Source organism: Vulpes vulpes, chromosome 5 (assembly GCF_048418805.1).
Source record: "Vulpes vulpes isolate BD-2025 chromosome 5, VulVul3, whole genome shotgun sequence".
NCBI classification, from domain to species: Eukaryota; Metazoa; Chordata; class Mammalia; order Carnivora; family Canidae; genus Vulpes; species Vulpes vulpes.
Window position 1 is genome coordinate 7,004,451 of NC_132784.1, and position 23,326 is coordinate 7,027,776.

The following is a 23,326-nucleotide window of genomic DNA, read 5'->3' on the forward strand; positions in this document are numbered from 1 at the left end:
TGACTTGAAATTTAAAATGAGCATTTTCTCTGAAATATACCTTAAGCACCAAAATATGTGCAAAAAATTTTAGTCACTTTTTATTAGGCAACACTGATGTGTTGATGTAGAAGAAATAAGAGCTACTAGAAGGCAGAGTTGGGGGTCTGGGTGATCTGGGTGAGCCCCATTATATTACCCTTCACAGTCCTTTCTTGAGAGCTCAAGATTAAATGTGTGAGGAAAATTGAACTTTATATGTACTTCTGTGGTTCACAAGAGGAAAGGTGAAAAATATTAGAAATAAATTGCCTGTAACAGAAATCCTGAAGTCCTTTTAGGGCTACTCTAGATCAAAATGGTGATGAAAAAAGATTGCTCCATTTTTCTGAAGAGACATTTAAAGGTATCATGAGTAGAGAGAAGCCAAACAAACTTACTCTTCAGATATCAAATCCATAAAGTAAAGATAGCTAATAGTACAGCAAATCTTTCTATTGTAATTGTGACACTACTAACAGCATATAATAACAACCTGTTTGGGATAAAATAGAGCTTCCAGTTAAAAAGATGACCAACCTACCTGATGGTCATCTCCATCCAATTTTGTTCTTCTTGAACTGCAATTTGTTCTCTATATGAGAACCAGAGGGATGTTTGAAATGAAAATGATATGGCTTCACTGCTCATAAAACACTTTCATGAAACTGCCAAAATAAGTATAATGGTATACAAGGTCCTACATGATCTGCCTTCTATCTGCCACTCAATCTTCTTGCCCTAACATGTCTCTCTCTCTCTCTCTCTCTCTCTCTCTCACATACACACACACACTGCATATTCATACACACTTGAGTTCTGCTGGCCTTTTCAAAATATTTTTAGATTTACCCCAGTCACAGGGTATCTACTACGTAAGATGATAACTTCCAGAGAGAATTCCTTGCATCTTCCTCATTTGGAAACTAATTCTGAACATGTCATCTCAATTTTCACTCCTGCTGTGCCCCCCAGTTTAGAGCAGATCTCTAGATGATCTCACGGTATCATATCTTTCTTCTTTATAGAATTTATTACTGCTGGTATTTTATTTTAGACCTGCAATTATTTAAATAATACCTTGGAGATTGCTAGATTATAATCTCAAAAAGGACAGAATCTTTTGTGATTTTTTCTGGCATTCAAAACAAAATTGTTGATTGAAAAAAATGGAATGATTGAAGTAAGTTCAACTGCTCCAGGATCAAATATAACCAGCAAGCAAACAGCTCAGCTATTTAATCTTGCTGTTGACTTTATATTTGTGGAGTCTGAATCATGGACTCTAACCTTGTTTATTTAATCCTAAACCCTGTTGCAAATGTAGGACAGAAATTAAAACTCTGTTCAGCTTGATAAAGGAAATTGAAGCAAGTCAAGGGAAAGCCATATTTGCAAGTTTCCTCAGAAAAAAAAAGTGTCAGGTATATGTGGAAATAGAATTCCTACCTTATGAACCCTAAGATCTTCTTTTCAGTGCCTTTTATTGAGCTTAGCTACAATTTTCTTACATTTTCTTCAGTTAAAAAAAAAAAACAACGAAATATTTCTCTTCGAAATTCTAAAATTTGGTCTTTAATCATTAGAACAAAATGGTACAGAGACCAAAGTGAGTATTTATAATAGGCCCAAACAATATGGACTTTGAAATCATATAAGGCTGGAAGTAACTTTGAACTCTACCCTTGACTGGCTGTTTGATGTTACATAAATTAATTAACTTATGTAAACTTGAGTTTTCTTCAATTATAAAAGAGTTTCAATACACTGTATTGATTGTGAGGACAAGTGAACTTTTATAAAATGACAGTTACAATTGTTGATACATATCAGTTCTTAATATCTGAGTTCTACCACTGCTGTTTAGTGTTATATCCACCAATTAGTTTTCCTGCCAAGGTCAGAGATTCATGCTGAAACTGAGTCAAACATGTCATAAATATGAGCTGCACCAGTAGGATTCATACCAGGCATTGAAAGAGGGATAATGTGCTTCTGCAAATAACATTGAGTCAATAGGCTCTTATTTGTAAATGAAAGAATTAGTCCAATAGTATATATTTTCATTTTTTGAATGATATTTTTAAAGGTTTTATTTATTTATTCATGAGAGACACAGAGAGAGGCAGAAACATAGGCAGAGGGAGAAGCAGTCTCCGTGCAGGAGCCCAATGTGGGACTCAATCCCCGAATTCCGAGATCACATCCTGAGCAGAAGGCAGACGCTCAATTGCTGAGCCACTCAGGCATCCCTAATTTTTCAATTTTCTATTGAAAAACCTCATATACTTTTTTCTTTTGACAGACATTTGTTTGGCCTAATTTTTTAAGTATTTGTTCAATTGGGAATCATATTTCTGGACTAATTTACTCCATTATCTAAGTACTCAGAGAAGGAACAGGAACTCCTCTAGTGAACCTGAGCTAAAGAAATTTACGATTGTCTGAGTCTAAACTCTTTTGAAAACATATGGAAGATGTACAGGAAACTATTATAAGAAAAGAAGTTTAACTCAGTATTTCTCAGTCTGTATATAATGTGTTTTAATAAAAGTTTTTAAGACCTTAATAAGGTCTTTGTGAATTAAGTAGTTAAGGATCTTGAGTTGAAATCATCCTGGAATTCAAGAGAGCTATAAATCCAGTGACTGCTGTAATATCAGAACATTTCCTGGGTCATCTGCCTATGCTTATTTATCTCTAGTTTAGATCTAATTTGGAGTCTAGATTCACATAAGTTCATGGTTACTTCCTTTTGGTAGAAACAAATGGATTTACTTACTTTTCAAGCACTTGGTATTAAAAAGAAATTATAAAATTTGTTTTCAGATGTATTTTAACTTTTGCAAATCAAGCCAATATTGAGATATTAAATATAAATAATTTATTTTCTTTTTTCATAAACGTTTTGAAAGCTGTTTGGTTTGTTAGTTTGCCTTGAAAATCAGGGGCACAAGATTTTTACATACTGAAGTCACAGTTTATAATTGTGTTTCCAAATGGAAGAAGTTTATTTAGCCTCTGAGCCTTCCTTTATTCTCTGCCATGCTCTGAAAAGCAGCTCCCAATGTCACTGGTATCCCTTTTCTCTAGTGGCCCACTGTAGGGCATAGGGGTCTCCGAGAACCAGTGAGAATTGAAACCAGAGGCTGGGAACAGTGAAAGCAAAGGAGTCTGCAGATTGGTTGGAATAATAACAGATATTTTTGAGGCTCTCCTTTTGCATTTATTACATAAACAATAGTGCAGTTTAGAAGGCCAGGATCGGGCAGCCCCGGTGGCTCAGCAGTTTAACACAGCCTTCAGCCCAGGGCCTGATCCTGGAGACCTGGGATCGAGTCCCACGTCAGGCTCCCTGAATGGAGCCTGCTTCTCCCTCTGCCCCGCCCCTCTCATGAATAAATAAATAAAATCTTAAAAAAAAATCTTTAAAAAAATAGAAGGCCAGGATCCTAATTATAGCAATCTCATGACTATGTCTCATATATTACAGATGAAGAACATGAAATGCAGCATTCTTGTGAGTGGAAAGGCTGAGATTCGAACCTAGTTCTAAGAGTGGTCTAAACACTTTTTTTCCCTACAACAATATGGATTAAAATAGTGAATAAACAGAAAATAATAAGTGACTGTAAAAGAGGCTTTATATCATTATGTTTATACTTTAAGAAATCCACAATTATTATGATCAGTTATTCTCATAAATGTAAATTGATTAAACCAACTGATATTACTAAACCACTGATTTTACTAACAGTAAAAATACTCATATTCAGGCAGATATTATCAAAGTGGATAACAAGATAACAAAAGAATAAAAATAAATACTTGTGATTAAAAAATATTCTATTTCAGAAAAGCTACCAAAACGCCATGAGATGTCAACATTCAGTATATTTACAGGAACTGAAGGAAAAAGATGAATGACAGATAGTCAAACAGTTAGACAAAGCTTCAGAAGTCATGAGATCCACAAGAACCAAAAGGGTTGCAAAACTTTACTAATAAGAAATGGGAAATTATAAAACCAAAAAGCAATATTTAGACCAAGAATTGCATGTGTGTCTTCTTATTTACTGGAGGTAAATTGAGGGAATGGTTACTGTATTTGTGACCACTGGGATGTGTGTGTGTCATTAATTACAGAATCTTAGATGATTATGATCACTGAGTTAGCCCAAGGACCTAGAATAATGTCAGATACAAAGAAGATGCTAATTACATATTTATTCTGCATTCAGTTGTTTATGCTAATACATTTGAAATCTTAAAACTAAAACATCATATGGACAGTAAAGATATGATCAATACTATACAGTCATGGGTAGATAATCTTTGTTAAATATTCAAGAAAAAGATAATTCCAGTTTCACATATTCATAAGAAAATCCCCAACTCATTTTGTAAACTAGTACAACCTTGATATCTAAATCAGGAAAGGACAGCATGAGGAGTATAAAATTATAATACAAGATTACTCATAGACATATATGTAAAAGTCTTAAACAGCGTGTAATTATGGTGAATGAGTGATTAGAGACTGAGGAAAAGTTCTTGTGCCACAACAACCCAACTCAGATACAACAAACTCATGAGAAATAGCAGGACTTACATAAGTTAGGATTGTTCTCCATGGACCATCTAAAATCCAAACAAATGAAGGTGATCCTGTAGGCATATGACAGTTGGGATTTACCAGAGCCAGAGCTAACTGGATCATAGGTGTCCGAAAGCCAGAGCAGCAGTACTAGGACCAGAAGGGAATGGCTGTATCCAGTCAGAGAGGCTGGGAGAGTGTTACAGAAAATTGGCCTGAATAAGCAAGCAACAGGGAATTATTTTGCTGTGGAACTAGATTTTCAAGACACAAATTATGGAGCTATTTATCCTTGAAATAATAGTTGGTGAAGGAAAATAAGTCTGAGACTCCCAAACTTAGACATGGGAGGTTGAAGTGGCTAGACAATGGATTTCTTTACCAACAGACACTAGACTTTTTTGGCAGAAAATGTGAACAGATCCAAGCATAAAGGACATCCATAGATTAAAATCAGACTCCAGGGATGCCTGGATGGCTACGTGGCTGAGTGCCTTCCGCTCAGGGTGTGATTACGGGGTCCTGGGATCCAGTTATGCATTGGGCTCCCTGCAGGGAGCCTGCTTCTCCCTCTCCCTCTGCCTCTGTCTCTGTGTCTCTTGTGAAAAAATAAATAAAATCTTTGGAAAAAAATTAAATAAATTTGATGTTACAATACTTTGGTCTGACTTTGTAAAGTGCATGTGCCCCATAATGTAATGTCCTATATAGGCACATTTCACTACTTTGTATCTTTAGAGAAAGTCTTGCATCCATACATAGAAAGACATGTTCAGATATGTTCATAGCAGCATTGTTCATGGTTCATGATTTTTTAAAAAGTTAGAGGGTGTCCAAAGTGCCATTAAAAGTAGAACAAAAAATATTTTATGGTTTGTATATAGTACTATGCATCAGTCAGAATTGGCTAAACTATGCATGTCAATACAGATAAATCACAGGAACATAGTGCTGAGGGAATGAAAAAAATCTGGTTACAGAATAATATATACACAATATAATTCCATTCAAAATAGTTACACCTAACTAGTAGCTGGGGGATAATTGACACAGAGTCTAAGATGGTTTTAGGGAGCAAGCAGGAAATTTGAAAGTTACAGGTGCACAAGGGACCTCAGAAATTTATACAAAATTCTTGTTCTTGAAGGTGGCAAGCATAGAAATGTGAACTGGTCATTTTGTTCTTGTCTGTGTGTCTTCATTAGCACGTATGTACACTATATTTCATCACTTAAAAATAACTTAATGAAGAGCAGGTTTGGGCCAGACAGTGACAGCACTCAAATATCAGATAATACATTTAAACAAGTAGTGAAAACCGCCTATCGTCCAGGGCAAATGGGGTAAGGGAAGGGGAGAAGATGGCCAGGCCTACGCATCCGTGCATGGCCTGTGTGGCTGACCTGACATTTGAACTGGACAGTAACAGGCTTTCTGAATGGAGGGGCACCTCAGCACCGCTGCATCAGGCCATGGGAACTCTGGCCTAGGCATTACTTCATTTTTCTTTTTTTTTTCTTTTATAATATTTATTTATTCGTGATAGCCGAGCCACCCAGGGATCCCCTCCATTTTTCAATACTTCAAAAAATGAAGCCAGAAATCTGAATTGTTTTACGTGAAATCTTTGATGCATTAAAGATTTTCCTGTTTACAAAGCCTGTTTGAGATGACCTCCCCCAGCGCTGATGGGCGGGGTGTGGTTTCCTACCTGTTATTTGATCTTTATCCTGCAGGGGGTGATCCCAGGGGGGTCCGAAGAATCTGGATTCTACCTGATATCATGAGAACACTCGACAATAGAGCAGAAGCTGGGCTTCAAAAAACACATCCTGATTTAAAGGGGTGTGGGATGGATCAAAAAGAGGTGTGCAGGAGGTGATCACATGAGCCGCAGTAAGACCCGGTGAGAAACTGAAGGAGTAGGACTAGTGGTAATGCAATGAAGATGGCATTAGGATATTGGCAGGACTGTAGTTTAGCAGCACAGACACATTGTGTTCCCAAGAGAAGGGCTTTTCAAGCCTCTGTGGCTGTCAGCGCTACGAATGGGCTCCAGGAACATGAAATAAGTCAGTAAAATTGAAGAGCAAGACATTGATTCGTGTTCAAAATACCGCATTTGGCTAACCTATTGACCAGGCATCTATGGGCAGATTCCTTGAAAGTGTTTGGAAACATCAAATCAGAGAATATTTGAGAAAGAGGAGGGACTGAGACTGAGAGAGTTGAAATTAGAGGTGAAGTTAGGTGAGATTGGCCGAAAAAGAACCCAATGTGCCAACATAACTACAGAAATGATGAGTGACCAGGTGCTAATGGGATGGATTTATTATAATTTTAAAACAAAACTCATAACCACAGAGCAGCAAACACAAGCTTTGGAGCTAGCTACTTTGAGTTTGTCTTTACCCCTACAGCTAATCAGCTTTGTAACTCAGAGTGTAAAAATTCTAGACCTTCTAAGCCTCACAAGAATGGAGAGAAGAAAAATGTTATTTCATGAGAGAGAGATAGGCATTGATTGTAATGTTTTGTGAAACACTAGACCAGTGGCATACAAGAGACTCAATAAATCAATTCCCCTCCACCTTTCCTTGGAGTAAATTTCCTTATTGGACCACAGGCTGGATATTACAAGATGGGTTCTCTAGATACATTTGCTGAGGAGTCAGGGTGCAAGGTGGTTATTCGGACTCAACCTCCATGGAAGAAATGAGGTGAAAGCAGAATGAGCAAACTCTGATGCCAACTCTGTGGAGAGTAAGGAGCTCTATTGCTTGTTACCTTGCATATTTTTTGATGTAGGACCTTCAAACCCCATTTTGATCTGTCACTGGATGCTGCTGCCTTAGGAAGAGAGTGACTGTGGCAGAGGCAGGTACCCTGGATCAGGCAACAGTGGGAGTTGGCCTGCCATTTACACTGCATACAGCCCGGCAACAAGTCCTTCCTTAAACTGAGATGGGATGGTATATCTCCATGTCTGTGATGCTGGATAAAGCTTGCCTTTCTTGCTTGATAGTGAACTCATTGAAGGATGTTACTCGGTCTTAAATAAATTAACTCTAATTAGAGTTTACATACTAAAACGTCATTCAGGCAAAGAACAGAATCTTTGACGCAGGTGAAAAAAACAAACAGGTCACACAACTAGAAAGCGGCAGAGCTGTGCTTCACACCGAGACAGCTGAGCTTCAAAGATATTTCTTGCCCATGTTGCTCTGCTTCTTCCCTAGTGCCTGATTGGCACAGGAGATGGCACGTATTAGGACTGCAAAGATTCCTGCTTAATTTAATTGATGATGCCTCCTTCACACACCCCTTGGGTGTTTATGCGTGGCTGCTTGAGAAGCTCATCTGTATACCGTAAGTGATTCTGGTAGAGCCAAAATTCTATAGTTCCCATTTTATCAAACTCTTGCAAAGATAAATTCAGTCCTAAAACACTCCAGAAAACCTGGACTGATTAGTCTTTCAAAATGGAACTCATCAAGGACTGTCTCATGTGATACTCTTGAGAGTATGAAGATATAATTTTACCATATATAGTCAGGAAATGATAAAACATCCACTTTAAAGAGATAAATGGAGATTTCTAGCTTAAGGAACCCCAACTCTCCAAAATTCAGCTCCCTAAATTAAATGGCTACACTAATGCAATTACCTATCTCAGAGTGTTGTTGTACAAGTGAAACAAATCAATACTTACAAACCACTTATGAATACACAACTGCCTACAGTTGTGTTCAGTAGGGGGTGGACATCTTATACTTGTTACCATCAATGACAATTATATAAATAGAGTACCAAGGTTCTTCAGGATTTCTATGTGTCAGCCACCAAATTCTATGTATGTCATCTTATTCATCCTCATGCTAACAATATGAACTTAAGATTGTTCCTATAATGTTTCCTCTAAGAATACTGACGTGTGAAGTCAATGCATTTACCAAGTAAACTCAGATTGTCTAGTCATTAGACCTACTATGGCTATGTAACATCTTACCCCAAATCATAGCAAAGCCTTTATTATGCTTACAGATTCACATTCTGTGGGCCAAGATTAGCCCAAGGCATAGTGGGGGTGGTTTTTCTGTGGCCCACAGTATCTGGAATCTCAGATGAAATCATCTGAGTGCTCATTTGTATGTCTGGCAGTCAATGCTGGCTATTGGTTAGAGACCTTGATTCATCTCGATGTGGGCCATTTGAGATTTCTCATATCACAGTGACTGGCTTCAAGGGAAACAAAGTTGAGGGAGAGTAAGGTAGAGTCTGTACTGCTTTATGCACTAACCCCCATCACACAATGTCTCTTCTGCCATGTTCAAGACCAGAAAGAGTGTTTTATACATTTCTTATTTAAATCTTATTGAGATGATTCCAGTTTCTCATGTAGTTCTAAGAAATAATACAGAAAGATCCTATGTGTTCTTTACCCAGTTTCTTCTAATGGGATCATCTTCAAAATAATAGTCCAACATCACAACCTCAATGGTGATACTGACATAATACTCCTGTCTATTCAGATTTCCTCAATTTTTAGAAAACACACTATCACACAAGTAAAGCTAGGCCAAACCCATATCTGTCTGGCCTGAAAATTGTGCTCTGTGCCGCTGTGGGATAAAGGATCTGACCACAGCATTTTTTGCAAAGTCTAAAAATAGAAAAAGGCTGGCAAGCTGAAATCCATCACTGCTTAGATTGAATACTTTATTTTTGTAGTTCTCATAATAAGTTCAAAAACTCCACACATCCCTTACTCTCCTGACCATTGCCAACCATAGTTTTGGATAATTGATAAAATTGCCTGATAAAGACAGTAAAAAATAAAGAAAATAAAACAATTGCAATAGAAATATGACCATTTGCCATATTCTTATCACGTGCCCAGCCCTGTAATAAAATATCAGTGTTACTGTGGAATCCAGACTTTGCAGGAGTTCCTAATAGCAGACACTAGTATTCATTCTCATTGTTTGAGTAAGTAAATCAATATATGGAGAGCTTAGATATAGCGATAGAGTTTGAATGTTGCTAGGTCACACTCTGTGTTAGAGACTAGATCAATTCAAAAGCAAATTCCCTCAACTAAACATGGATATTTTTCCCCTTCTGGAAATGAAATGTCCAAGTAGTAGAATAAAGAAAAACGACTTAAAAACCTCCCACTTTCTAATCTCCTGCTTAAAAACCATTTGGCCTATCTTGAGTTGCCAGAAGTCAGAGTTACAAGGTGATTTTAATGGTTCATCTTAGACGCTAGTGACCTTTGTATATTAGGTGACTTTTCACACCGTTCTGCAGCCATGAAAGCCTGAATCCATCCTTGAAGGAAATTTGAAATTGTTGTTACACCTCTAAGTGCATGGGTTGAACAGTGCAGACTAACTGTCCTCAGAGAACCAAAATATCAGCACCAAACTTCACTAGTTAATTGGGATGGTTGTGTATCACCTCTGAACATCTTCAAGGAATTTATACTTGGGTAAGTTATAAATATGTGTATTTTGTTGACAAAATGTCAATTAAAGGAGCCTTAAATATAGTGACTTCTGAAAATCATTATGGCATTCTAGCAGGCTACAATTCCTTCAAGCAAATAAAATTCTACCCTTGTGGCTAACTTACAAAAACTTGGTGTTTAACTTCATGTTACAGAGAAAAAAGTTAAAGTTAATTGACAAGCATTTATTGAGAATCTGAAGAATTTTACTACAAATGAAAGGCTCATCAAATATATGGTTCAGGTTAATTTATATAAATAAAACCAATATATACAATTACAAAATGCATGATAAGTATAATTATAATTCTTTGAATATTTTAGTTAACATGGTGTGACAGTGGCAGAGAATAATCAGAATGATAATCAGAAAACATATTTCTTTCTTTTTTTTTTCTAAAAAACTATTTTCATTTATTTGAGAGAGAGAGAGCATACAAATGGTAGGGGAGGAGCAGAAGGAAACTGGAAGCAGACTTTGCACTCAACAGGGAGCCCAACACTGACTCTATCCCAGCGCCCTGAGATGACCTGAGCCTAAGGTAGCTACTTAACTGACTGAGCCACCCAAGCACCCCAGAAAATATATTTCTCTGAGTCTCTTTCCTTTCCACCCCTTAAATGTTGACATGCTTTCAGGCATTGTCCTTTCTTTATTTTTTCTTGTTTTTTATACTCACACTTCCCTATAAATCAAATCAAATCAAATCAAATCAATTGATGTCAGCATCTCTATTGCTGGCTCCGCTGGAAGAGCAGGAGTGCCAGACTTACAAACTGTTAGCCAAAGTGGAAATGGGGAGGTTTCTCCTGCTCTGTCAGTGAGGCAGTGAGCTGGGGCATTGCGCCATCCATCACTCTTCCTCCACATGTCTGAACCACTCATCCATGATACCTGAATGACGTTCCGTCCTCCCATGTTCCTAAGCAACCTCTGTAACCCTGGTGCTATAGCTTTCAAAACACTGGTCCTACTTTCTAAGATATCCTTTACGCATTTAAGGGCACAGTAGATTTCTTTAAATGAAGCAGTCTTCATTTTTGTGAAAATCGTACTTGTGGTTTTAATGTTGCGTGTGGTTTAAGTTCAAAAGTAGAAAGAAGTCTTCAACAACAGCAACCTAACAGTATTATTAGTTTACCATCGATAAGCTTGTGACTCACAATTTGGGGTATCTAAATCATAGCTCTATTCTTATCTCCTTTTAAGAAAATGCATCTAAGTTCTGTCTGTAGCTTGCTTACCTTTAAGGCACACAGTAGGTGCCTGAAAAAACAATGAATATTTATTCATTAAATGATTAGTAAATGATTAGTCTTAGGTAGCTTTGTGACATTGGGCTAGTCCACCTGCTCTTTAACCTGGGTCGCCTCATGTGAAATACAATAGAATTAGACTGGCTTGTACCTATGAGTTCTTCCACTTTGACATTTAGCAAGTTTAAGACCAAATAACCAAATATTTAGCAACCTTTATATCAAATATCCGTATGATACAAAGCATTTCTTCAGTACTATCAGCACTATTCGAGAGCTTAGCTGCAGTAGGGGTACCTAAATCCTAAAAGTAATCAACTCTAAACATTTTAATAATCCTCAGTTAAATAATAACAAGAGGCATAAACTACTGTCAGAGGCATTCTCTGAGAATCTTCTACTCAGCTAAGAACTTCATGACTCTTTGGGGCTTGACGGTAATGTTTCCTACCACACTGAGACTAGAAATTGCTAACATCACAATTTGAGTTATTAGACCACTGTTGAGAAAACATGCCTCATATTAGAAATGAAAATAGATGTGCTGCAATGTCACCCTCTTAGGGGTTTTATAAATGAATTTGAAAATGACTTTGTCATATTTAATAGGCTCTGAAAGACAAAGTTCAGTTACCCATGGACCTTTCTACTTTACTACCACTCAATGGTCTACAGCCAGCTTCCTTCAGCCCTAATTCATTAATTCTACCATCACGGAAACAGATAAAGGAGTATTTTAAAAAAAGGCATCACTTTAATGTCTAAGGCACATTTTAATCACTTTATTTTCTTATTTATTATTCATATCCACTTTTGTAAGCATTTAGAAAGTACTATACTAACTCTTAAAGAGATCTCAAGAGAATTACAATCCAGTAGAAGAAGCTGCATACACAAAAACAAATCTAAGGCAGTATATATTTAAACGTCACATGAGGGCAACTGCCAATGAGTTTTTTAGAAGTTATTGTCAAAAGAGGGCAAGCTATAAAGAAGAGCCCCTAGGACAGAGTTTCCGAATAGTGGAGAAGAGGTTTTTAAGCTATGTTCCCCCTCTTCTTAAGCCTAATTGCAAGTAATAATCACCTAAATTAAAAATATGTAACAATACTATAAGCATGCGATTCTATTACATTTTTTCTACTATCTAAAGATATATCTATAAGATATAAAGCTAACCAGGGTAAGCATGTTAACTCAAAACCTTTTGAGTTTGAGAAACACTCTTAGAGCCTTTTACCCTGCCAGTTGTGAGGTCTGGACTTGTCCATGCAGTCCTGATTAAAAATGATCTTTCTGTTTGCAGAGCACCTGTGGGGTATTGAGGACAGAGTCACAGGGACCTGGATTCAAAGCTGACTCAGCTACTGATGAGCAAGGCTCTCTGGTGGTTAACAGCAATGACCCTGGGGTTTTGACATGCCTGGAAATTGTATGGCCCACTTACCAACTATCCCTTTTCTGAACACCAACTCCCAGCAATGCTGCTCACTCAGTACGTTGGATTGAGCTTACGAATACATTTCTGTCAGGTTCCTGGATGACTGAACTACTGATTCAAGGACCTCACCTTGGGTAACCCTGGTCCAGTGCGAACTCTGAGGTCAGTCTAGTGAAGTTTGAATCCCAACTCTAGCATTAAGTACCCGTGTAATCTTGAGCGTTTCATCTTAAAAAGGCATTAACGGTAATTACTCATAAATTGTTACTACAAGTCAATGGGTCAAAACAGGTAAAATGTTTACAAATGTGCCCGCTGTGCCCACCATAAATGAAATTATTTCCACCACCACCAGAGGTCTTACAGCCAAGCTAAGTCATCAAAGAATGTCCTAGACCTACATGGAGAAGCAGACAAGAAACTGAAAGACGAAGGACACAAAGCCATCTCTAAGTAAACCATGGGAAGAGCTCCAGTGTTCACTAAAAACAGAAACCTGAGGGCATGGATGCAAATTAATGATAGAAAAGGAATCTTTATGTATCCTGAATGCCAACAATTCAACCTCAAACAGGTATTCCCTGAAGGCAGGGCTGCATTTCCCTTATCTTCAAACTCCAACTCCCCATACAAGGCCTGGCACAGAAGTAATGCTAATTATTAGCTGAATGAGCCAACAAGCTCTAACTTTGCAGTCTTACCACTATACTTGCATTTCCATTAAATAAGGAAAATGCTTGTTTAAAAAGCATGCACATTCATGCACGTGCATGCACACACACGCACACACATCTCCATGAGGTGTTGCTTTCTCCACTTAATAGACAAAATTCCAGAGAGACAGAAGTTAAGTCACTTGCCCTTCAACAAGTAAATGTAGAATCAAAACTGAATTCCCATTCTCATTCTTTTCTGCCAAATGCAGCCTGAATGTGAGAGTGGAAGTAATTATATATTAATTTTCTTCGCAATAATAGTGTTTGTCCTAGGAAATAATGCAATTTATAGTGTGTGTATCAGTGTCTTTTTAAAAAAGATTTGTTGGGGATCCCTGGGTGGCTCAGTGGTTTAGCGCCTGCCTTTGGCCCAGGGCATGATCCTAGAGTCCCAGGACCAAGTCCCACATCAGGCTCCCTACATGGGGTCTGCTTCTCCCTCTGCCTGTGTCTTTGCCTCTGTGTGTGTGTGTGTGTGTCTCATGAATAAATAAATAAAATCTTTAAAAAAAATAAAAATAAAATAAAAAAGATTTCTTTAGTTGAGAGAGGGTGGGGAGAGAGAGAGAGAGAGAGAGCGCACGCACACGCACACACAGTGTGGAGGAGGGACAGAGGCAAAGGCAGAGGTAGAATCTTAAGCAGACTCCACACTAAGTGCTGAGCCTGTTGAGGGGCTTGAGATAGGCTCAACCTCAGGATCCTGAGATCATGATCTGAGATGAAACCAAGAGTCAGACACTTAACCGACTGCGCCACCCAGGAGTCCTGCATCAGTGTCTTTCTTAAAAAAATTCCTGAAATTGTCTCCTTCATATTTCTGATGTCCGATAGAACCATTATCTATGAAGGATCCTGCTGCAAAAACTGTTTTAACAGTTCATCCCTAAACTGAGTCTATAGACATTAAACATTTAAATAATTGTTAATTAAAAATTGTTGAAAAGTTAGAGTATACTGAAAGTCTGGCCACTAATCTATATGTTCTTGGCCATTTTAAGAAAATAGAAACCTGAATCTTTCATGGAGCTTCCAGACTTGTCTGAAGAATAGAAAAATGGCCTAAATATTTTTCTTTTGAAAAATGACCTAAATAAATGATAGTCTTCCATGAGTTCTTTTTATGCTAGCTTTCTCTGGAATCCTGCTAATTATTTATAGTATATAACATAGATGATATAGGTATAGAGAGATAGATAGATATAGATATAGAAATTCCTGGTCAAATAAATTTCTTTTTTCCCCCACATATCTCACCTTTAGTATTTTTCAGATTAATGTAGGTTCATGGTTTTTTATTTTTGTTGAGTATTTATCTTATATAACGTATAGATCTGTCCTCTTTCCACATCATAAAACAAATATATCCTCATGAAATATATTGGATAAGAGAGTCCAGATCTACAAGTGACTGAACATCTGAGTCCTATGTATTATTTAAATAACAATCACCACATCCATTCTTGCCTTCATCCTTGTGTGTGCATCACATCATACCTGTGGTTTATCTGCATTGTTACCACTCCTCACCTACTTTGGAAGATATTGCTTTTCCTTTGCAGATGACAAAACTGAAATGCAGAGAATTTAAATGAGGTGACATTTAATGTCCAGTCTTAGACTGAACAAGTGATATCTATCTTCTAAGACTCTGATATTTCCAGTATACCAAACAATAACTCATTTAAGGACCATAAAGGTCATTTTATTCTTTCAAAGCCCATGAGTTATTTAAAACCAGAGCTTCAATTAGAAGGTTGCATTGCAGCTACTGACTGCAACTGAGCACAATTTATTTCTAAGAATGAGATGTAGGTTCCTTATAACCTTGTTTTTAATTCATTCCAAGAAGTATTTCAGACTCACATGTTTCCTTTCTTGCAGAATCTATGACACTTCTTCCTATCAAAGTGCTGCTTTCCACTCTGGTCTCTAGAAGGTTTGTTTGCCTCAATGACAGCTCATCTGAGTTACCTAAACCATCCATCTGTAACCCTCTCCTCTTATTTTTATTTCAGATTTTTAAATTTAAATTTAATTTGCCAACATATAGTGCAACACCCAGTGCTCATCCCATCAAGTGCCCTGCTCAGTGTCCATCAGTGAGCTACCCTATCCCCCATCGACCTCCCCTTCCTCAACTCTTTGCTTCCCAGAGTTAGGAGTCTCTGATGGTTTGTCTCCATCTCTAATTTTTCCCAGTTTCCCTCAAAGGCAACATATGGCAAATCCACAGTTAACATCAGTTTTAATGAAGAAAGTTCAAAAGATTTTCCTTAAAAATTAGGAATCAGAGAAGAGTGCCCACAATCACTATTCTTATTAAACACAGTGCTGAAAATCCTAGTCAGAGCAATCAGCAAGATAAGGACATTATAGTGGTCCAAAATGGTAAGGAAGAAATGAAATTGTCATTATTTGTGGGTTATATAATCTAACATATATAAAATTATAAGAATTCCATAAAAAACTATTTGAACTAGTCTGTTAATTCAGTAAAGTTGTTGGATATAAAATCAGAATAGAGAAATAAGTTGTATTTTTATGCACTACAAATGAAATACTTGAAAAAAATAATTCCATTCATAATAGAATCAAAAATACTAAAACACTTTGAAATGTATTTAACCAAGGATCTGTGCAATAAAAACTGTAAGGCACTGATGAAAGACGTTGAAGAAGACACAAATAAATGGAAAGATATTTGGCACTCTTGAATCAGAAGAATTATATTGTTGAAATATTCACACTATTTAAATAATTAAAGATTCAATGCAATCCCTATCAAAATTCTCATGGCATTTTCCACAGAAATAGGAAAATCAATCCTAAAATATGTATGCAGCCACAAAGACTCTGAAAAGTCAGAGCAGTATTGAGAAAGAAAAGAACAAAGAACAAATTTTGTAAAAAAATTATTACACTTCCTGATTTTAAAATATACCACAAATCTATAGTAATTAAAACAGTATGTTACCAATATAAAAATGAGACACAGACCAATGGAGCAAATAGAAAGTGACATAACCTCCAGATATATGGTTATATGATATTTGAGAAGGGTGCCAAGAGTACTCAATGTGGAAAGGATAGTCTCTTCAATAATTGGTGTTGGGGAAACTTGATAACAATATGCAGAAAAAGGAAATTGGTCCTCTATATATTACTACTTACAAAAAAATTCATTCAAAATGGGTTATAAACCTTTTTTTAAGATTTTATTTATTCATAAAAGACACATGCAGAAAGAAGCAGAGACATAGGCAGAGGGAGAAACAGGCTCCTCACAAGGAGCCCAATTCAGGACTCGATCATGCCCTGAGCTGAAGGCAGACACTCAACTGCTGAGCCACCTGGGCATCCTTGGGTTATAGACAAATGTAAGACCCGAAACTATGAAACTCCTAGAAAAAATATAGGTAAATAACTCCTTGACATTGGTCTTAGCAGTGAAATTTTGCATATGACACTAAAACCATAAGCAACAAAAGTAAAAATCATCAAGTAGTGCTGATGAAAACTCCTACTCTGTGAAGGAAAAAATCAAAATGGAAAGGCAACTGATGAAATGGAAGAATGAATTTCCAAACCATATATTGGATACACAGTTAATAGCTGAAATATATAAGGAACTCACACAAATCAATTAAAAAAAAAAAACAACAAGTAACCCAATTAAAATGGGCAGAAGAAAAGAATAGGCTTTTCTTTTTTCAAAAAGACATCAATATGATCAATAGGTTTATGACAAGATGCTGAACATCATTAATCATCAGGGAAAGGCAAATCAAAAATCACCTCACACCTCTTACCAATGACTATCAAGAAGTCAAGAGACAAGTGTTGGCAAAGATGTGGAGAAAGGAAACTTTTACGCACTGGTAGTAGAAATGTAAATAACATAGCTACTCTAGAAAACAATATGGAGGTTCTCAAAAATTTTTAAATGGAACCAATGTATAATGCAGCATTTCTACTTCTGGGTATATATCCAAAAGAAATGACAACAGAATATTGAAGAGATATTTGCACTGTCATGTTTATTGCGGCATTATTCACAATAGCCAAGATACGGGAACTACCTACATGACTGTCAATGGATGAATGGATAAAGAAGATACACACACACACACTCACACACACATACACACATACAATGGAATTTTATTCACCCACAAAAGAAGAAAATTCTGCCATCTGCAACAAATATATATGAGGAAATGATGCCAAGTGAAATAAATAAAGACAAATCTTATATAATATCACTTATATGTGGAATCTAAAAGCCAAACTTGTAGATACTGGAATGTGGTAATTAACCTGAAAGGGGAGGAATTGGAGAGATGTTGATCAAAGAGTATGAACTTGTGAGAAGATGAATAAGTTCTAGATATCTTCTGTGATTATAGTCAACAATACTGTATTTTATATTCCAAGTTCTACATCTTTATCTTTTTATCTATCTCTCTTTTTACACACACATATATATCATTCTAGTACTTTTTAAATTACCCATTGGCTTTTATAAACTTTTATCTGACTGGCTTTAACTAATAAAGCCCCTCTCTGACCCATGATTTTTTTTTTAAAGATTTTATTTATTTATTCATGAGAGACACAGAGAAAGGCAGAGACACAGGCAGAGGGAGAGGTAGGCTCCTCTCTAGAAGCCTGATGTGGGACTCAATCCCAGGACCAGGATCAAGCCCTGAGCCAAAGGCAGACACTCAACTACTGAGCCATCCAGGTGTCCCTGACCCATGATTTTATAAAGAAGCCCCTGGCAAGTTATCTTAAAAAAATACTATTCTATTTTTTAAAAATATTTTTATTTATTTATATGAGAGAGAGAGAGAACGAGAGGGGGAGGGTCAGAGGGAGAAGCCAACTCCCCCCACTGAGCTGGGAGCCTGATGCTGGGCTCTACCTTGGGGCTCTGGGATCATGAACTGAGCCAAAGGCAGACACATAATGGATTGAGCCATCCAGGTACCCTATCCTAGTCTATTAGGATTCTTACGGGTTGCCTTGGGTGGACAAGGCCAGTTGGTCTCCACCTTTTCAAAATGTCAGCTCTCCCCACCTCTGCCTAAGCCTGTGTCTGTCTCTTACCTCTCGCTGCTTTTTTGTTAACTGACATTCAGGAGGGTGATTTCTGGGCACTAGCCTCACACTGGCTGCCATCTCTGGTGTAGAGGAATCAAAGGTAAAGTAAAAGAGAATGCAAGAAAGTTGAAAAGGTAGTGAAAGGTAGACATGCATTTGTGTTCCAAGTAGATTTCCTTTGCAGGTTGAAAAATGAAACTGGATGTGACAGAGAGAGAGAAGGAGAGAGAGAGGGAAAAATGGAGAGAAAGAGATTGAAAGACAAAGAGAAAGAAGAGAGAATCACATATGTTTCAAGCTGTCAGCTTTTTGCATAAAGAGAACTCGAGAACATATCAAATTGTTCACTTGCCTGTATTTACATTATATAGATTGCATATCTTAACATTGTCTCATTTGTAATTATTCCTGGTAAAAGAAGATCATCATATATTGACACTGATTTTGGAAGCTGAGGATATAATCAATCATTTCTATAGTGAAATTAAATCTAGTGTTTAACATCCCCTAGAGACAGCTGAGCTGTGGAATCAGGTACCATATTAAATCAAGATTATTTATTGAATCAAAATTTCATACTGAAAAGGCATTACTTGAAATGATAGCTGGTAGACGTGTTCATTTGTAAGGAATTATTAAGTTTTGTTTCATCTCCCTTTTAACACAAAAGCTTACAGTCTTTTGATCTTGGGAAGCTCCTTAATCAAATTTTTTTTTCATTTTCCTTATTTGTAAAATGAAGTTGATAGTAGAGCCTACCTCAACTTGTTATAAAGAAAAGTAACAGGACAATGCCCTACCTGTTATAAGCGATCATTATCGTCATTCATTTGGGTAATGAAGTATGAACATTTCATCAGAGTCTTTCTAATCTACTTTTTAATAGTGGCTACGCACATTTCTTTCATTAGTTTTTTTCCCCTTCATTCCATAATATATGGAGTTGATAATAGTTCTAAATCTCGAAGACTTGCAAGCATGGCAGTAGTTTTTTTTTTTTATAACATAAATTTTTAAACTAAAATTTTAAACTAAAATTTTTAGTGAGATAATGGATTTCCATGCAGCTGTAATAAATGATACAGAGAGATTTTACATAACCTTTAACAAGCTTCCTCAATGGTACCATCATATAAAACCCAATAATGCAATGTACAGACACGATACTGATATTGATAAATCCATTCACCTTATTCAGCTTTCCCCAGTTTTAACTGTACTCATTTCATGTGTCTCTGTGTCTATATATATATATATATATATATATATATATATATTTAATTTTCTATATTTTTTAATACCTGTAGGTTTATCCATTGACACAGTCAACATATAGAATAGTTCTATCACCACAAGGATGGTCATAGATCGTATAAAAAGGATATTGCCCTTTTTATAGCCACGCTCCCCTCCTGTCCCTGACCTGCCTGTTCATTAACACTCAGAGTCAGTAATTTGTTCTTTTTTTTCCCCAAATTTTCTAAAAATAAAACCATACAATATGTAAAATTTTCAGAAGTAAGTAAAATTTCAGAATTGGCCTTAAAAAACAAAACAAAACAAAACCAAGAAGCAGCTAGGTTCCCTGGAGACTCATCTAAATTGATATGCTTGTCATTTTTTCTCCTTCATATTACTAAGTAATATTCCATTGTATGGATGTACCATACTATTCATCCATTGAAGGACTACAGAATATTTTCCAGTTTGGGGCTATTATGGATAAAACTGTCATGAGAATTCAAGCTTTTTTATGAATATGAGTTTTTATTTCTCTGGGATAAATGCCCTAGTGCAAAATTTCTGTATCATATAGTCATTAGAGGTACAGTTTGGGGACAAACTGCTATTCAGTTTTCCAGAGTAGTTTACCATTTTATGTTTCCATCAGCAATGTATGAATGATCTAGTTTTTAAGAATTCTTGTCATTTGGTGTTGACCACCTTTTATTTTCATTTTTATCTTTTGCCATTTTGGGGGAGATATATATATATATATATATATATATATATATATATATATATATATATATAGTGATAACTCACTGTGGTTTTAGTTCACAATACCCTGATGGCTAATCAAACATCTCATGTTCATATTTATCACTGGTATCTCCTTTTCAATGAAATGTCTCTTTTGCCCACTTTCTCACTGGATTGTGTTTTACTGCTGAGTTTTGAGAGATCTTAATATATTGTAAATACTAATCCTCTGTCAGGAATATAATTTGCAAATATTTTCTTCCAATATGTTCTAAAGAATAGGATAGTGTATTATATTTACTCCTATTTTTGTACTTTCATTTGTTCTTTATTTTTACCATTTGTTTGTATTTATTTCTGGTTTGAATAATTTCTTTTAGCTAATAGTTAAGAATAGGTCTGCTAGAGACTTTTTTTTCTGACTTTTTAAAGTTTTCCTCTCTCTGAGAATGCTTCAATTTCTCCTTCATCTCTGAAGTATATTTTTAGTGGACATAGAATTCCTAGGTGGCAGCATTTTTCTTTCTGCATTCGAAAAATGTGTGTTAATTCCTTCTGGCCTCCTAGTTTATTTTTTATTTTTTTTTAAAAGATTTTATTTACTTACTCATGAGAGACACACACACACACACACAGAGACAGAGACACAGGTAGAGGGAGAAGCAGACTCCGTGCAGGGAGCCTGAGGCAGGACTCGATCCCGGGTCTCCAGGATCACACCCTGGGCAGAATACAGCACTGAACTGCTGAGCCACCCGGGCTGCCCTGGCCTCCTAGTTTAAATGAGAAATTCTCTGTCATTTAATTGATGTGCCTTTATTAATAATATGATATTTCTCTTTAACTGCTTTCAAACTTTTTCCTTTATATTTACTCTTCAAGAATTTAATTATGATGTGTCCTGGCAGGGCTTCTATGTAGCTCATTCTGCAACTTGGATCTATAAATTTGTGTATTGCCAAATTTGGGAAATTTTAAGCTATTATTTCTTCAAATAATCATGTCAGCCCATGCTCATTCTGTTCTCCTTCTGGTACCCTGATGATATAATATTGGCACCAATATTTTTTTACTGCATTTTCCCTTGGTCTGTGTGAATTCTATTGTTCTTTCCTCAAGCTCACTGTGTTTATCTTCTTTTATATCCAATCTAATATTGACTGCATCCAGTGAGTTTTTATTTTCACTATTTTTCAGTTCTATAATTTTGATTGGCTTCTTTTTTAACTTTTATTTATAATTTTTTTATATTTTCTTTTTAAAATACAATTTGTAAATAGGTGTCAAAACAATTTTTATGATGACTGTTTTCAATTCCTTGTCAGACAATTCCAACATATGATTTGTTTCAATCATGGTCAGGGTTTTGTTTTGTTTTGTTTTGTTTTCACTAAAGTTGTGATTTTCTCAGTTCTTGGTGTTCTGGGTGATTTTCAGTTGTATCCTGGAAGTTTTGGCTATTATGACCCAACACATTTTTTAAAAAAGATTTTATTTATTTATTCATGAGAGACACAGAGAGAGAGAGAGAGAGAGAGAGAGAGAGAGAGGCAGAGACATAGGCAGAGGGAGAAGCAGGGTCCTTGGAGGGAGTCTGATGTGGGACTTGATCCTGGGACTCCAGGTTCACACCCTGAGTTGAAGGCAGGTGCCCAACCACTGAGCCACCCAGGCGTCCCAACCTAACACATTTTTGAAGAAAATAATTTCTATTTTTTTGAAAATTATTGTTTTCTCTTGTTTTTCTCAGAAGGATATAATCCCACCATATGCATTGAATTGAGCCCAGCGAAGGTCAAAGATTATGGATTTAAGATCCCTCTTTGGTTTAGCAATACTGACAATTTCTTTAGCGAAAAGTTTAAAATTGTGATGGTTTGGTAAGTTTCACTGCATGGAAAATAATTCAAAGGTGCTTTTGTACTGGTCACTCTATTTTCACAAATTGCCTTTATAAGAGTATCATTGTATTATGTAACTGTTTATCCTTAAACACTTAATGTTCTATAATGATTCATTGAAATATTTTAGAACATTATTCTTCTAAACTCAGTCTAAGAAGATAATGCTTGAAGGATTGTTTTGGGGTTCCTATTTCAGTGCAAATAGATTATTTAAGGACTTATACATTATTTTTGAGTATCTGATACTCTAGTGTAGGTATCTGTCCATGGAAGTTACAAGCAAGATAAGCCAAGGTCTGCCTTCTAAGATGATTTACACATAGGTTTCAGTGAGGCATTTTGCAATTCACCAATATCATTCTCTTCTTTTATAAGACAAATGGCCATAATATTCTCCGTTGGGTCACGTGAAGTCTTAAAAATAAGCATGAACAAACTTAACAGCCCACAGAATTTTTCCTCTCCCTAGAAACAATAGAGGCAGACAAAACAAAGCAACAAATAGCTATTTTTTTGTTTTTTGTTTTTTGGTGTTCTATATCATATTGACATTTGTCCTAGGGAGTATACTTTCTTAGATATTGTAAGGTTATGTCCTTCAGTTTTATCTTAAGTGGCAAAGGAAAAACAAGTTATTAGTCTCCATATTAATGATCTCTTTGGCAATCCTCTTTTAAGTAGCCCAAGATTTTTTTTCCTTAATAGTGAAAAATAAAAAATAACTCATTTCCTTTATTCTCTTTACATACTGAAATTATTCAATTTCATTTTCTCTTGATATACATATATAAG